The sequence below is a fragment of the Sapajus apella genome, unplaced genomic scaffold (genome assembly GCF_009761245.1).
Source record: "Sapajus apella isolate SASKATOON/1434 unplaced genomic scaffold, GSC_monkey_1.0 scaffold36, whole genome shotgun sequence".
Classification (NCBI taxonomy): domain Eukaryota; kingdom Metazoa; phylum Chordata; class Mammalia; order Primates; family Cebidae; genus Sapajus; species Sapajus apella.
Genome location: NW_022436976.1, coordinates 17,684,830 through 17,695,995, shown reverse-complemented (window position 1 = coordinate 17,695,995; position 11,166 = coordinate 17,684,830). Strand labels below are relative to the sequence as shown.

Sequence of the window (11,166 nt, the reverse complement as noted above, 5' to 3'; positions counted from 1 at the left end):
TATGTTTAGCATCTGTAGGGCTAGCCAAGGTAGAAGATCAGAAGCTGGAGATACTTGGGCAGCTTTTGGGAACTGGTGGCGCTACATAGAGAAGATCTCTCAGAAGGGAGAGAAGATAGTGAAAGACGATTAAATGGAGAAAGAGATTAAAGGCAAAGGGGAATAGAAAGGGCGAATACAAAAAGAAACCCCATCTGTCAGACTGGGCTCTTTTCCTTTCCCTCTCCTCAGCTCCCACAGACTGCTTTGGGTCCCGCTATTTTAAAAAATATAATTTATTTTATTTTACAATCTAGGAAGTTCACAGCCACCAGCAGTTCTAGTGAAATTTCATGTGTGACTGGGAATTTGGAAATCTCAGTGGAGCTGTTAGTGTAGCGAACGTTGTATGTAAAATACATGCATACTTTTGATAGCACATGTGAAGGTATCTCTCTAAAATTGACCTCATTGGTTTCATTCTCAGCAAATTGACCAGGGCCGCTCAACATGGCTTTTACCATGCCTGATGTTAATGCATGTTCTCTTTTTACAATAAATTCATGGCGATCAGATGATATCAATTTGACATACACGGCATCAGGGCCTTCACAGCCACCATAGGTTTTCTCCTCTCGATCCATTTTGTTCTTATGAAATTCAATTTTGCTTCCGCAGGAACTTTGGTAGTTTCCAGGAGCTCTGTTTCTGCCCAGCCCGAGTCTCACTCCTCAAGCCTGCAGCCACCACAGCCCGGTCCCTTTGTACCGCCGCAGTTCCTATTCCAGGGCGGTTGCCCCGCTTTGGGTCCCTTTTGTAGTCCTTCTCCACTTGCTCCAATTCTGATCAGTTGAGTTGCTGTGCAGGATCAAGAATTGTAAGCAGTTGGAAAACAGCAACTGAATATAAAGTTTAGGAATTCACTAAGCCAGTAAGTTTGAAGATAGGTTGAAGTGCCAGGCTGCAGTATAATGTTTCACTCCTCAAGAGGTGAGCCTTCCAAGTGACTACTTGTCTTTCCCCTGTGAAACGTGATATGCTTCATGGAAACAGCCTATGAACAGCCCAGTTTCCATTTTTCCAAGGACTGCCAGCATTGCTGCTGGGCTGACTTGGAGGGTTGGCTGGGTTAGACTAAGGTTAAGCCAAGATCTTTTCAAAGTAATTGGCATTGCAGAGTAACTACTGTACATTGCCAAAGAAGAGATGATGATGACAAAGAGATGTGACCTTAAAGGAATGTGACCCCAGTCTTTGACTGATTCTTTTTTGTCAAAATAGCCAAAAGAATGTCTGATCAAGGGTCATTTTGAAAGGAAAATTACAATTTGCTTCATTCTTTTTTAAAACATAAATTTTTTTAAGAAGCAGGGAATAAACATTGATTGGAATACAGGTTTTCTTCTTGTTCAATTACAAAAATATTTTTAGGATTTCCAAATGTCCTCTGAAATCTGACAGTTACTACTTAAAGTATAATTTTTACTCATTTAAATGAATAAGAAACTTGTCTTCTGGGCAAAATAAGAAATGTTGAGCTTGTCACTTGGGTTCATGGTGGTGCCATCTGTATCTCTGTACCCAAGTGCTCTGTGTATAGTGGGAGCTCAGTAAACATTTGGCGCCTGGGTGAAAAGACTGAAATCCAATTGCATTATAATCCTGATCTGCTGTTTCGGTTGGAAGGAGCTAATTCATTATATAGCGCATGGGCCCTCAGCATTTTGACTTATTTTGCTATAGAAGCAGATAGAGGAAGAAGCTAGGCATAGCTTCTTACTTTTATGTCACCTATTTTCAAACCTTGTCATTAACAATAAGTTTATTTTATTAGAAACGTGTGTGTGCTTGTAGGAAAAGCTTGCACTGTAACAAAACCAGCCTTCTAAAAATAAGTGATTCTATCTTTTGTAATCAGTACTTCATGCAGTTGTAGTCACTGCAAATGGGCTGGCAGATAGCTCCAAGATTCTGCAAAGTCACTATGATTTGAACTATATTCATAATAATATAGTTCTGCATTTTTCCTCACTGCGAAGTTATATTTTTAAAAATTCTACAAAATAAAAATGCAGAAAGGAATGAAAACTCATAGTTGCCACTATTAGTATATTCCTACAGTATTTTTTGGTGTAAGAATGTGGGATAGTAATAATTCTAAATTGGTCCTCCATGATTTCCACGCTCTAGTTATTTCTGCGATTACCCTGTTACTTGGGAAAGGGAATTTTACAGAGGCAATCAAGTTACTGATCAATTGACCCTAAAATAAGGAGATTATCAGAGTAAGCCTAACCTAATCACATGAACTCTTTAAAAGCAGAGAGTTTTCTTTGGCTAGTTGAAGAAGCAGAGTCAGAGATTCAAAGCATGAGAAGCATTCAAAATGCATTGCTTTTTGGAAGATGGGAGGAGCCACAAATTAAGAAATGCCAGTGTAAAGTGTCTGTTCATATCATTTGCCCACTTTTGATGGGCTTGCTGGTTTTTTTCTTGTAAATCTGTTTTAGTTCTTTGTAGATTCTGGATATTAGCCCTTTGTCAGATGGGTAGATTGCAAAAATTTTTCCCCATTCTGTTGGTTGCCGGTTCACTCTAATGATTGTTTCCTTTGCTCTACAGAAGCTCTGGAGTTTAATTAGATCCCATTTGTCTATTTTGGCTTTTGTTGCCATTGCTTTTGGTGTTTTAGCCATGAAGTCCTTGCCTATGCCTATGTCCTCGATGATTTTGTCTAGGTTTTCTTCTAGGGTTTTTATGGTGTTAGGTCTTATGTTTAGAATTTTAATCCATCTGGAGTTAATTTTAGTGTAAGGTGTCAGGAAGGGGTCCAGTTTCAACTTTCTGCACATGGTTAGCCAGTTTTCCCAATAGCATTTATTAAACAGGGAATTTTTTCCCCATTGCTTGTTTCTCTCAGCTTTGTCAAAGATCAGATGGTTGTAGATGTGTGGTGTTGCCTCCGAGACCTCTCTTCTGTTCCATTGGTCTGTGTCTCTGTTTCGGCACCAGTACCATGCTCTTTTGATTACTGTGGCCTTGTAGTATAGTTTGAAATCAGGCAGCATGATGCCTGCAGCTTTATTCTTTTTGCTTAGGATTGTTTTGGCTATGCAGGCTCTCTTTTGACTCCATATGAAGTTTAAAGTGTTTTTTTCCAGTTCTGTGAAGAAGGTCATTGGAAGCTTGTTGGGGATAGCACTGAATCCATAAATTACTTTGGGCAGTATGGCCATTTTCACGATGTTGATTTTTCCTAACCATGAGCATGGAATGTTTTTCCATCTGTTTATATCCTCTCTTATTTCATCGAGCAGTGGTTTGTAGTTCTCCCTGAAGAGGCCCTTTACATCTTTGTTAGTTGTTTTATTCTATTTGTAGCAATTGTGAATGAGAGTTCACTTTTGATTTGGCTCTCAGTTTGTCTGTTATTGGTATATAGGAATGCTTGTGATTTCTGCACATTGATTTTGTTCCTGAGACTTTGCTGATGTTGCTTATCAGTTTCAGGAGATTTTGTGCTGAGACAATGGGATCTTCTAAATATACAATCATGTCATCTGCAAATAGGGACAATTTGGCTTCCTCTTTTCCTAATTGAATGCCCTTTATTTCTTTTTCTTGCCTGATTGCTCTGGCTAGAACTTCCAATACTATATTGAATAGGAGTGGTAAGAGAGGGCATCCTTGTCTAGTGCTAGATTTCAAAGGGAATGCTTCCAGTTTTTACCCATTCAGTATGATATTGGCTGTGGGTCTGTCATAAATAGCTTTTATTATTTTGTGACATGCTTCATCAATACCTAGTTTATTGAGGGTTTTTTAGCATAAAGGCCTGTTGAATTTTGTTGAAGACATTCTCTGCATCTATTGAGATAATCATGTTGTTTTTGTCTTTGGTTCTGTTTATGTGGTGGATTATGTTTATAGACTTGCATATGTTGAACCAGTCTTGCATCCCCGGGATGAATTCTACTTGATCATGATGAATAAGCTTTTTGATTTGCTGTTGCATTCTCTTTGCCAGTGTTTTACTGAGGATTTTGCGTCAATGTTCATCATGGATATTGGCCTGAAGCTTTCTTTTTTAGTTGTATCTCTGCCAGGTTTTGGTAGACATCTATGAGGCCAACAAACATATGAAAAAATGTTCATCATCACTGGTCATTAGAAAAATGCAAATCAAAACCACATTGAGATACTATCTATCTCACACCAATTAGAATTGCAATCATTAAAAAATCTGGGGACAACAGATGCTGGAGAGGATGTGGAGAAATAGGAACACTTTTACACTGTTGGTGGGAGTGCAAATTAGCGCAACCATTGTGGAAGACAATGTGGAGATTCCTCAAGGATCTAGAAATAGAAATTCCATTTGACCCAGCAATCCCATTACTGGGTAGATTTCCAAAGAATTATAAACTGTTCTATTATAAAGACACATGCACACATATGTTCATTGCAGCACTGTTTATGATAGCAAATACCTGGAACCAACCCAAATGTCCATCACCAATAGACTGGATAAAGAAAATGTGGTACATATACACCATGGAATACTATGCAGCTATAAAAAATGATGAGTTCGTGTCCTTCATAAGGACATGGATGAATCTGGAAACCATCATTCTCAGCAAACTGACACAAGAACAGAAAATCAAATACTGCATGGTTTCACTCATAGACTGGTGTTGAACAATTAGAACACATGGACACAGGGAGGTGAGCCTCACACACTGCAGTCAGTTGGGGGGGAGTAGGGGAGGGATGGGGAAGTGAGGAAGGTGGGGAGGGACGGGGGTGGGGAGGGTGGGAAGGGATAACGTGGGGAGAAATACCAGATATAGGTGATGGGGGTAGGAAGGCAGCAAACCATCTTGCCATGTGTGTACCTATGCAACAATCCTGCATGATCTGCACATGTACCCCAGAACCTAAAGTACAATAAAATAAAAAAGAAAGAAAAGAAATTCCAGTGACATCTAGGAGCGGAGAGTAAGTCCTAGTCAATAGTCAGGAAGCAGATGGAAACATCAGTCCTACAAACAAAAAGAACTGTATTCTGCCCAACAACCTGACTGAACTTGGAAGCAAATCCTATATGGTACCTCGGGCTTGGCCGACATCTGGATTTCAGCCTTTGTGACCCTAAGCAGAGGACCCAGTTAAAATATACCAGACTCCTGACCCATGAAAAATGTAAGATAAGAAATACATATTGTTTGCAGCTGTTAAACTTGTGACAGTTACACAGCAATAGAGACTAATGCAGATTTTGATACAGAAAGTTGATATTGCTGTAACTGATACCTAAAAGGTCGAAATAGTTTTGGGATTAGGCAGTAACCGGAGGCTAGAAGAATTTTGAGGAACAAGATAGAGAAAGGCTAAATTGTCTCAAATGGACTGTTAGTAGAAATATGGATATTAAAGACACAACCGGGAGAGCTTAGAAGAAGATGAAGAGCATTATAAAGCAAACCTGAATTGCCTTAGGGAAAGGCTAAATCATCATGAACAGACTGTAATTAGAAATCTGGGCTTTTAAAATACTTTGGGGAAGACTCAGAATAAAGTGAGAATCATATTATTGGAACTGGACGAAGGAGAATCCTTGCTATGTGGTGATAGAAAGCTTAGAAAAATTGTGTCCTGCAGTTATGTGGAAAGCAGAATTTGTAAATGACAAACTTAGATATATAGCTGAGGAGATTTCCAAGCAAAGTGTTAAAGGTGCTGGCTTATTTCTCTCTTACTACTTATACTAAAATGTGAGAAAAATAATAACTGGAGGGAAAATCTGGTAAACATAAAAGGATCAGGACTGGAGGACTTTGAGACTGCTCAGCCTTTCCAGATGGCAAGAAATGCTAAGAGTCAGAAATGGCTTCCAAAAGTATGGCATGGAGAACAGAAGGACTATGCAACTGTCCAGCTTTTACTGAGGCCTCAGAAAGACTGACAGATCAAAGTGTTCAGTCATAACAAAGGCTCTTCTAAGATATTAAGGTTGTGACCCACAGATCCCATCAGTGAAACTAGAGGGCCTCTCAGGAGCTTAGGAGTGCTGTTCCTCAGTCATCTCAGCAGAAGCCAAAGGTAGAGTAGGGAATATCTCAAAAAGGTTTGTGGTCATGGATTTGTCTAATGGAGTAAAACTCTGAAAAATCCAGGCAAGGACCATTCAATGGGTTGTATAGTTTCTTCCTATAATTCATGTCTTCCTTGGACCTATGAATAGCTAGGGGTGACCCAGACCACATCTTCAGGATCAGGACCCAATGGAATAGCAATTTCTTCCTAAAAGTGCCATGACGTCAGTGAAGTGTATACACCATGCCTTTTTTGAATTACAATGTGTATAACTATTATCTTATGTCTGCCCCATTATTGTATATTTGGAGCATTGTAGGATCATAACATGTCTCTTTAGTTTTACAGGTCCACAGATAGAGAGGACTTGTTCCTGGGAACGGTCATTATGGATTACCCTAGAGCCCCATCCTTTCCTGATTTCTACATGATGTATGTGATGGGATTTGGGGCATATGAGCTATTGAGATTTAGATGAGAATTTTTGTTTTTGAGTTGATACTGTAATGGGAATTTGGGGAATTTATGGGCATGACGAATCAAGGAACTACAGGGTGGATTGTGGTAGGCAGTGTTCTAAATAGCTCCTTAATCTCTGCCCTCTAATGTTACTGCCTTATATTATATTACATGAAAAAGGAATTTTATAGATGCTATTAAGGTGACTAATCAGTTGACCTTAAAATGAGATGTCATCCATGTGGGCCTATCCTAATTACATGGACCCTTTAAAACAAGAGAATTTTCTCTGGTTTATTGGGGAAGCAGAAGTCAGAGATTCAAGTTATGAGAGAAATTCAGTGTGTCATTGCTGTCTTGAAGGAGGAATCTACAAATGGATGACTTTGAGTGACCTCTAGGCACTGAGACTGACTCCTGGCCAACAGTTGCTAGTGGAGAATGGAGACTTCAGTCCTACAACCACAAGAACTGGATTCTGCCAACAACCTGAATGAGCTCAGGAGAACATTCCTCCCCAGAAGCTCCTGATGAGAACATGGCTTAGCTGACATCTTGATTTTATTTTACCTTTGGGACCCTGAACAGAGGGCCCAGCTAAAATATGCTGGATACCTGGCCATGGAAACTGTAGATAATAATCTGTATTATTTACTGTTATAAGTTTGTGATAATTTGTTATGAAACAATAGAAAACTAGTGCATGTGTCTTTGTAAAACTATGTGTCTAATTCTATGTATATATATTCTTTTCAATAGAAGAGATCACATTTTTTACAAAATCATATAAAATTAGTATAGCCAGAGATTTATAGAACGATCTTATTGTAAGTCAGTAATAAAATGAAATTTATAGTACAGACAGAATTCCAATTTTTAAAAAGCCCTTAATAAAGAGGGATAGCTCTAGGTACAAGCTTCTTATTGCTTTATCCTTCCGAGAAAATCTGTGAGAAGGATACCTCATTAGTATATACTCTCAAAGGGTTGAAATCTCAATAAAACAAAATCAGTTCAACAAGTTATCATTTAGCACCTTTTATGTGCTAAGGACACTAAGTTTAACACTGGGGGTTGGATGATATTGTTTTTGTCGTCCAGTACTATGATAAATAAATTTATGTTGTTTATGAACTGGTATAAGCTTATAAGAGCAAAGGATATTATAAAAGCAAAGGGTACATTCGAAACTTTGGATGCTCAGATACTTCACCTAAGGGAGATGAGGTGAGTGTGGCTTCTTAACTTTCTCCTGTTCTTCTTCTTCTTCTTTTTTTTAAAAATATTGTATTGTGTTTTAGGTCTTGGGGTACATGTGAAGAACATGCAGGATTGTTGCATAGGTACATACATGGCAATGTGGTTTGCTGCCTTCCTCCGCATCACCTATATCTGGCATTTCTCCCCATGTTATCCCTCCCCAACTCCCCATCCCTGGCTGTCCCTCCCCTATTTCCCCCTAACAGACCCCAGTGTATGATGCTCCTCTCCCTGTGTCCATGTGTTCTCATTGTTCAACACCCACCTATGAGTGAGAACATGCAGTGTTTGATTTTTCTGTTCTTGTGTCAGTTTGCTGAGAATGATGGTTTCCAGGTTCATCCGAACAATTCCCAGGTTGGTGGAGATGGCATTTTACTTGTTCAGGCTGAGGTCCTTTCAGGTTGCGGGTTGCAGGAAGCCACAAGCAGGAGCTTACCAAGTCTTTAATACCTCAAATTATGCACTCCCAACATCCAGTATAATCATAAGTCTGCAAAAACTGCCTTTAGTAAGCTCCATTTCCTAGATCTAACTAGTGTGGATTCCAGGTACAATTTCTTACTATGCCAATGGTGCCACCCTTGCTACATTGGTCTAGGTTTTAGAATAATGACAAAGCATCTCATATGAGTAGTTACATTAGAATGATGAGCAGTGTAAAATTGCTCAAGATATAGCAAAGCTTAACACAAAGACTTGGCTAAGGTCCTCAACACCTGGTTCATAAAGTAGTCCTGGGAATTAGATGATGTCAGGGATTAATTAAATGATATAAGTGCTTAATTCAATGCCTGGCATACATTTATAACTCAATAAATGTTAGTTGCTATTGTTGTTAATTACTGTGATTTACTTGTGATTGCCCATATGGTAGCAGCTATGATTGCAAAAGAATTAAAGACAAGAGGGGCTGATACTGGGAAAAAGAAGAAACGGCTGGGCACGGTGGCTCACCCCTATAATCCCAGCACCTTGGGAGGCCGAGGTTGGTGGATTACGAGGTTAAGAGATTGAGACCATCCTGGTCAACATGGTGAAACCCTGTCTCTACTAAAAATACAAAAATTAGCTGGGCATGGTGGCACACGCCTGTAGTCCCAGCTACTTGGGAGGCTGAGGCAGGAGAATTGCTTGAACCCAGGAGGCGGAGGTTGCGGTGAGCTGAGATCGTGCCATTGCACTCCAGCCTGGGTAACAAGAGCTGGAGTTAAAAAAAAAGAAGAAAGGGTCTGGAAGTCCTGATGTCCTGATGAGACTGAAGAAATAATAGACTGGGAGTAACTGAATGAGAATGTTGGGAGAAATGTTGCAGTTAGTGAATGGAGTTTTGAATGTAATATCAGGAGATAGAATAATTCCAAGTAATGACAGAAGTATAGCAAACTAGGATGGATGTGGCATATGTGTGATGTGAAAAGGGAGATGGGCAAGGAAGCTCATTAGCACTAAGGAAGCCAAATGAGTCTGGAGAATTAGGTAGGGTATCTATGTGACTTTGGAACACTCAGGTTAACAGCACAACGTGGATTACAGGAGGCAATGATAACTCCTAACATCTTTAATAAAAGAAGGAAATGCCTGCACCTTTATTGGTAGGATTTCCATGCCGAGAGTGTCTCCAGATTCTGTCATTTCAGCAGAAGTACTCTGTGCGCTGTTTATAGCCTTGTTGGAATTGTCTCTACCTTCTAACTTCAGGAAGTGACTCTATTGTGCCAGTTACCAGAGAGCTGATGGGGTAGTGTACTCAGGCCCGAGCTGGCTGTTCTGTTCTGAATACGTCTAATGTACCCATTCTTCCAGCCCAGGCAAACTGTCCTGGTGTAGGAAGAAAGACCTCTTAAGAGCTACTTGATCCAACGTCATGAAATCTGTTCTCATTCTAATTTAGAATGCAGGGACTTGTGTGGTGACTCATATGTTGGAAAGCTCAAATTAAGTAGTGGTGATCTCAACCATGATTCACTGATGAGGGCTGGAAAGTGATTCATCTCCTTTGTGTGCTTGTCCTTGGGAGTCTCCAGGCTGAAAGGTCTTCCAGAAAACATGCTGCACTCAAGGAAAGACACTGGGCCCTCCTGTGGCAGTGTTTTAGCAATTACACAGAGTCATTCACTGCATTTTTTTTACAAGGTCATTTCCTTTATTTCATTTTATTCTCATCTACAGTCCACAAAATGCTCTTTTGCTGTAGTGACTCACTGCTAATAAATGAAAAGTCAGTGATGTTTTTAGGTCAAAGGTGGGTGTACATTTGGTAAACCATTGGTGCAGACTCACAATTATCTAATATTTAGGGATAACTGTATTTTTCTTAGTATCTACTTGTTATCAAAGAGTAGCATTTTCCTACCATGACAGGGTTTAAATGTATTTTATATGATACTGTCAGAGGTGTTTAAGCCAGAGCAACTCCATCTTGCACAGTGGCTGGGTAAAATAAGACTGAGACCTACTGGGCTGCATTCCCAGGAAGTTAAGGCATTCTTAGTCACAGGATGAAATAGGAGGTTGGCACAAAGATCTTGGTGATAAAAACAGTATGTGGTAAAGAAGCCTGCCAAAACCCACCAAAACCAAGATGGTGATGAAAGTGACCTCTGGTCTCCTCACTGCTCATTACATGCAAATTATAATGCATTAGTATGCTAAAAGGCACTCCCACCAGTGCAGTGACAGTTTACACATGCCATGGCAACTTCAAGAAGTTACCCCATATGGCTTAAAAAGGGGAGGATCCCTCAGTTCTGGGAATTGCTCACCCGTTTCCTGGAAAAGTCATGAATAATCCACCTCTCGTTTAGCTTATAATCAAGAAATAACTGTAAGTATCTTTAGTCCAGCAGCCCGAGCTGCTGCTCTGCCCGTGGGGTAGCCATTCTTTATTGCTTTACTTTCTTAAACTTGCTTTCATTTTCCTCTATAGACTTGCTCCAAATTCTTTCTTGTGCAAGATCCAAGAACCTTCTCTTGGGGTCTGGATCAGGACTCCTTTCCAGTAACAATACTAGGAGGAAATAATAATTAAAAAACTAGTTGAAAGTTAAGATGACCTATACTAAAATAAACCAAAGATTCTTGAATACTGATAACAGCACTGTGTGGAATTACAAATCGATACCCGAAGATCTACTTGATGAAGGAAGATCACGTAATTTAACCAGATTATTGATTTTTGCCTCTACTATGCTGAGCATCCAGAACTAGATAGGAACTACTCCTATAAATTTTCCTAGTACTTTGTTTAAAAACGCTCACTATAGCCCTGGTAAACAATCAATTCCAATGCCATCTGATACAGCTGTGACCATGTCCCCAGTTTGTAATGTTTCTAATTAACATTTACAATGAACTCATTTTGTGATAAAA

At 39.6% G+C, this 11,166-nt stretch overlaps 1 pseudogene; it reads right to left on the bottom strand.

The window, feature by feature from the left end:
* Nucleotides 1–275: 275 nt before the first annotated feature.
* Nucleotides 276–635, bottom strand: LOC116564147 (annotated as a pseudogene).
* Between the last annotated feature and the right edge of the window lie 10,531 nt (nt 636–11,166).